General features: G+C 38.7%; 1 non-coding gene across 1 annotated transcript; it reads right to left on the reverse strand.

The window, feature by feature from the left end:
• Window positions 1–1,202: 1,202 nt before the first annotated feature.
• Window positions 1,203–1,309, reverse strand: LOC133798906 (small nucleolar RNA R71). Its single transcript, XR_009876122.1, has one exon. It is a non-coding gene; the product is annotated as a small nucleolar RNA R71 (small nucleolar RNA).
• Between the last annotated feature and the right edge of the window lie 5,450 nt (window positions 1,310–6,759).

Here is a 6,759-nt window from a genome sequence, read left to right on the forward strand (position 1 = left end):
ATTAGGACGAGAGTACTTGTGTGGTCTGTGTAGTTTTATGGTTGTTAATCTTAATGCCCATCTTATGTTTATTTATCACAGAGATGTAGAAAATTTGCATAGGATTGAGACTTATATATCCTAGTACGAATATAAGTTATTATTGTTGACCTGCTATCACAAGAGAAGAATTGAATAGTAAGATTTGTGTTAATAAGACTTAAAGAGGATGGTTGATGAAATTGATTGCCCTAGTTTTTAATCCATTGAATTTTCTTAATGTTGTTTATTTTCAGTTTTTGAAATTAATTTCAGATTTTTTTTTTACAATTTTAGTTAATTCCTGAGACTCAATTATTTTTAGCCAAATAGAAATAGGAATTAAGTTTTGGTACTTAATATACAGTCCTCGTGGGAACGATCTCACTTACTCTTTATTACTTGTTACGATTACGTGTACTTGCGTATCGATTTTACACAACAAGTTTTTGGCGCCGTTGCCGGGGACTGTTTTTACTAATATCAAGAAATTAATTATTTTTCTAATTTGGTTGCTTTTCTTTTATACCGTTCTCATTCTGGTTTTCTTTTGCAATTTGTGATTTCAGGTATTCATATAGTTTATGCGACGACAGGGGTCTGAATCAAGGGTGCCTGTTGATCCTGAAATTGAGAAAACCTGTAGAAGAAATCAGAAACAGAAAAGGGTAGAAAGAATGGCTCAGAACAAAGGTAACAGAGGGGTTGACAACATTGCCCATGACAACGCTAAGAATAGAAATGTTGGGATAGCAGCAGGTAATGTTGGAGGAATAGGAGTTGCTGAACGAGTTGCACCAGTTCAACAACCAATGCAAAGAAGTTTGAGGGACTATGTGCTACCTACTGTAATGGGGGCACAGTCATGCATTAGACCTCCAACGGTTGAGGCTAATAATTTTGAAATTAAGCCTGCTATTTTGCAAATGGTACAGTCATCAGTTCAGTTTGGGGGATCACCAACGGAAGACCCAAATTTACATTTGGCTAATTTCCTAGAGCTATGTGCCACATTCAAGATGAACGGAGTGAAAAATGATGCAGTGAGGTTGAAACTTTTCCTGTTTTCATTGAGGGACCGAGCAAAGAGTTGGATTATTTCTCTGGAACCCAATTCTATCACAACATGGGAGGAGGTAACTCAGAAATTTTTAGCAAAAATTTTCCCACCATCGCTGTCTGCAAGGTATAGAGGTGAAATCAACCATTTTCACCAAAAAGATGGTGAATTGTTGTATGATGCGTGGGAGAGGTTCAAGGAGCTGCTAAGAAAATGTCCCCATCATGGAATCGAAAAATGGATGTTAGTCCATATTTTTTACAATGGTTTGTGTGGTACTACTCGCACAATCATAGATGCAGAGTCTGGAGGAGCGTTCATGAGTAAGAGCGCTAATGAAGCTTATGATCTGTTGGAAGAAATGGCCATGAATAACTATCAATGGCCATTAGATAGAGAAACCACTAAGAAGGTGGCTAGAGTGCATGAATTGGATGCCATTTCAATGTTGTCCGCTCAAGTGGCAACATTAACTAAACAATTACAGTAGAACAACATTCATGCTCAGGCTCCCGTGATGCAGATGCAGATTATATGTGAGTTATGTGGGGGGCTTCATTTATTTGAACAATGCACAAATAGGGATTTTAACAATATTCCTATGGAGCAAGTGCAAGCAATAGGGAACTTCCCAAGGCCCTCCAACAACCCATATTCCATGAGTTACAATCCAAGGTGGCAGAATCACCCAAAAAATTTCTTGGACAAGTGGGCAAGGCAGTCGGCAACAATTTCAACAGAATCAACCACAGTATCCTCGACCTCCTCCTGGGTTTTATCAGCAGCAACCAGTAAGACCTGCACAACAACAGATGCAAGCAAAGCAAGACGGACAGGCTGATGTGTTAACTCAATTTATGACAGAAACGAGATCATCAATTCGGAGCTTGGAAACTCAGATCGGACAGTTGGCCACGCTTATGGAAAACCGAGCTCAAGGGAACTTGCCAAGCACTACTGAGGTGAATCCAAAGGGGAATCCTAACGAACAGTGCCAGGCAATTACTTTGAGGAGTGGAATAGTATATGAGGGAACAAGTATGGAAAAGAGAGTCGAGCAGAAGCAAGATCAACAGGCACCCAATGTTGAGGACAAGAAGACTTGCGAAGAGAAGGTTAAAGAGATTCCACCAGCAAGAGAAGTGGTACCTCCGGTGTCTATAGATCATCACATAAAAATTCCATATCCATAGAGACTCCAAAAGAACCGTCTTGACAAGCAGTTTGCAAAGTTCTTAGAGGTATTCAAGAGGCTACATATCAACATTCCCTTTGCAGAAGCATTAAAACAGATGCCCAGTTACGTTAAATTTATGAAATATATCTTATCAAAGAAGAGAAAGATGGAGGATTACAAAATTGTGACATTGATCGAAGAGTGTAGTGCTATTTTGCAAAGGAAGCTTCCACAGAATTTGAGAGATCCTGGAAGTTTCACAATCCCATGCACAATTGGTAACTTTGAGTGTAAACATGCACTATGTGATTTGGGAGCCAGCATAAACCTCATGCCTCTATCAGTATTCAAAAGACTTGGGTTGGGTGAGGCAAAGCCAACAACTGTTACACTACAGTTGGCAGATCGATCACTGGCTTATCCGAGGGGGATTATAGAAGATGTGCTAGTGAAGGTCGACAAATTCATTTTCCCTGTAGATTTTATTGTGCTGGACATGGAGGAGGATGCAAATGTCCCAATTATTCTTGGGCGACCTTTCCTAGCAATAGGACAAGCTCTAATAGATGTTCAAAAGGGAGAGCTTAAACTCAGAGTTGAGGGGGACGAGGTGGTATTTAGTGTCTTCAAGGCAATGACGTATTCGATGGCTAGTGACAGTTGCTATAGTGTGGATGTAATTACTCAGAAATGATTTCACATGCATATTTAATACACCTAAACATGCGTATTATCATTTAATAACACAATAAATCAATTATGGCCCTCCCGACCTCCTAATCAAGGTCCTAAACCTTATTAGGAAATTTGGGGCATTACATTAACCCTAGTTCCTCTTTAAACCCTCAACTGTGGCGGTTGAGCAGCCGCATATGTACACATCATCACCTAAGCTCTCCAACTCAAGGATGCTCCAGCTTTCTTTTGCCTTTACTTGCACTACATAGCACCCGTGAGCTGAAGCTCAACAAGAAAACTTAATATTCTCATGAACAGGTAATAACATGTCGTTGAATCATAATAGGCATGCCTAGCAGTAATAACCCTACTCATGCATGCAAGCAGGTACAAATAAATGTTTGTGGAGTCCTGCGCTCTGAGTAAATGAATAATAAGTATCTCGCTTTGACGTAGAGGACTAATAAGTCTCTTTAAGGTAGATGACTAATAAGTCTCTCCGAGGTAGATGACTGATAAGTCTATCTCTGTGTAGATGACTGATAAGTCTATCTCTAAGGTCCCATACCCTCCTAGCCATGTGACGTGTAGGTCACCTTAGCCTTTTGGCTCTGGCTCTAAATAACTAGCCTTTAGATTAGACAAGCACTTTTAGTTTTCATAGAACTTAAGGTCGGTCAAGCATTTCATGCTTATGATGATAATGTTTGTGTCGATTAGATCTAATCTTTTCATCTTGCGTTAAACACGCTAATACCGTTCTTGACTCATAAGCCAATACCCTACGACCAGTGCTCAGTACTACTACTGATCTTGACTGATAAGTCACAGCTTCACAATCAATACTGACACCAATTCCAATCCCTGACTAATAAGGCAGTGCTTCCTCAATGAGGTAATGCAAACAGACATATATCATATGTCAAATATACAGATATAAGGCATTCAAAATGCTTAATCAATAATCACAAGCATAATTATAATCATGCACAATTACAGAGACTCAAGCTTTGGAAAATTCCATATTTCACATTCATGCCATATCATAATCTCATGTATCTTATGCATCACATACTGGGTGCAGTTTTCTTACCTTTGGTCCAAGCACGGGTTACCAATAAAGGAGCCACAAGCACGATCCTGTTTCCAACCCCCTAGCAATAACTTAGTCACAACCATAATATAAAACCTCATCAAAATGAGTAAATGAATACTTCCAGACCCAACCCAAGCCTTCGGTATGTCGAATCTCACTCAACTAGGTAGTGGGATCGATCCCAGGCCCTTAGAGTTAAGTTCCCACAACTAAAAACCAAATATGGGCAAAATTTCCCTTAAGCACCGCGGTCCTCCAAACCCTCTGTCGCGGCCCGCCTCTAGACAGAAGCTAACCTCTTCTCTGACTGCATCTTACACCGCGAAGCTTCAACACAATGTTGTGGCCCTACCTACAAATCAGGCAGTCTCCTCCTTCTTCAAGACTGGGCCGCGACACCCAAGAACAAGGTTGTGGCCCAACCACGAACCTGGCCAAAAACCTCATTTTCTCCATTTAAAAACCTTCCAAAAACCTACCCAAACATATCCAAATCCCAAAATCAAATTTCCCAAACATCCCCATGATCCAAAATGAACAAAACCCAACCCTCAATCAAATAAAAAACTCATCAAATCATAAAATCCAATTAAAGCTTACAAACTTTAAAAAATCAGAACTTAAAACTTGCATTACCTCCAATTGAGTTGTTTCCCAACTAAATCCTCTAGCTAATAAGCTTCTAATCTTCCCTAGAATCGCCATGCCTCGATCCTCGCTTGAATCCGAGTCCTAAAACTCAAGTTTCCTTCGAAAATGTGATCGAGTGTCAAAAATGGAACTTTGAGGGAGAGAAAAAGTTCTGAGTGTTCTTTTTATTTATTAATAGGTTACTTCAAGCTTAAGTAACCTCAAGAAAATCATAATGCTCGGGGTCCCAAAAACACCCCCAAGATAAAATAGTCAAAACTCCTAGCATTTCCCCCCGATCTCACTAACTCCCAATTTATCATCAAATATTTATTCCCATTTCCCAATATCCCGGTAATGTACTAACTTCCCCTTGACTCACTTTGAGTCAAGTATAAATCTCGTGCTGAGTAACCCATGCATAACCAAATAATAATGACGCACCACACACATGTCACATATATGCCAAATATGCCCAAAATGGCCAAAACATGAAAATTGCCAAGTTGAACAGGAATGGGCCCACATGCATATTTAATACACCTAAACATGCATATCTAGTCATATTATAATATAACTCACATAATCACAAAATGATACACATAGATATCACATAATCATATAACTCCAAGATTTGCCATCCTGGCCCCTAATCAAGGCCCTAAGCCTTATTAGGAAATTTTGGTTGTTACAAATACCATCACTAGTTGCATTAGGATTTTTCCAAGGAACAAGAGTTTAAGGGTGCGACCGTGCTAGAACCCCTGAAAGTTGATTTTAAATCAGTTTTGAGAGGGTATTTAAGGTATTTTGGCATTTAAACATAAGGAACACTATATAAACATAATTATATGCATTTTCGGTGAGTTCTTGAAGCCATGATGATGGAGAAACACATTGGAGGCTATTGGAGAGAAGAATTGGATTCATCTTAGAGTTTTTTTTTCTTCTTTATTCACTCTTATTTTAATCCAATGGTTGTTTTTATTGTTATTATGAACTAAACATCTTTTCTAGGATTTTTAATGTAGTCACATGAACTTCTATTATTAGTTAAGATGATTTTATGATTTCTTCATCATTTCTATATTGAATTGTTTAATTTATGCTTAATGCTTATGAGTGGTTGATGTTGGGAATATGGCTTAACAGATAATTTGAATTTGTTAATTCAAATAAATCAAACCCTAGACAACGAAGATCAGTAGAATGGACATTTGTGAAGAGAAACCCCAGTTACATAAAATCATAAAGACTATGATTTTATGTGAATCAATGGAGATGACAAAAGGCTTGACACAAGTTGGAATGAGATTGAGATTTACAAGCCTTGATCTTTAAACAAGTCCAGCTTTCTTGATAAAGATCTTAGAGAAAACTAGTAACATTTGTAAGCTAGAGAAAGTGTGTGTGTGTGTGTGTTTTAGAGAACACCTTAAATAGTATAGGGACCATCATTAGTGTTAACCAATGCGAATAGAGTATTTTAAATAAATTTTTGGAGCCAAAATCATGTAATTGTATTGTCCTATACGGACAGCCCACGCGCCAAGGGGACCCGCTCTCTCTAGCGCTATATATTATTGTTGCTAACTTACTATCCCGCTTGTTGCTTCAGGGGGAACAGTTGATGAAAATTAAAGGAATTAAGGTGTCTCAGCATGCACCTACCATTAGCCACCTTCTATTTGCTGATGATATAATTTTTTTGGGAAGGCAACAAACAAGGAGGTTGAGGCACTCATGGGATGCATAGATAAAAAATTCCAGTGGTTTAGAGAGAGAGTAAGCAAGCCTAAATCCTCAATTTTCTTCTCTAACAATATCCCTCACACTAAGAGACTAGATTTAATCGATATCCTACAGATGCCAGGAATCAAGAATGATACTATGCACTTGGGTCTTCCCTTTCTAACAGCGAGACCCAAATATATGTCCCAGATGCTCAACATGGTCAACTCCAGAGTCTAGGGGTGGAAAGCAAAACTTCTTTCAAAAGCAAGAAGATAAACCATTGTCCAAGTGGTTGGATCCTTTCTAGTTTCTTATGTTGCAGCATTAGGCCCTATCCCAAATTCAGTGTCAAAAGTAGTAGACAAA

The sequence above is a fragment of the Humulus lupulus genome, chromosome 8 (genome assembly GCF_963169125.1).
Source record: "Humulus lupulus chromosome 8, drHumLupu1.1, whole genome shotgun sequence".
NCBI classification, from domain to species: domain Eukaryota; kingdom Viridiplantae; phylum Streptophyta; class Magnoliopsida; order Rosales; family Cannabaceae; genus Humulus; species Humulus lupulus.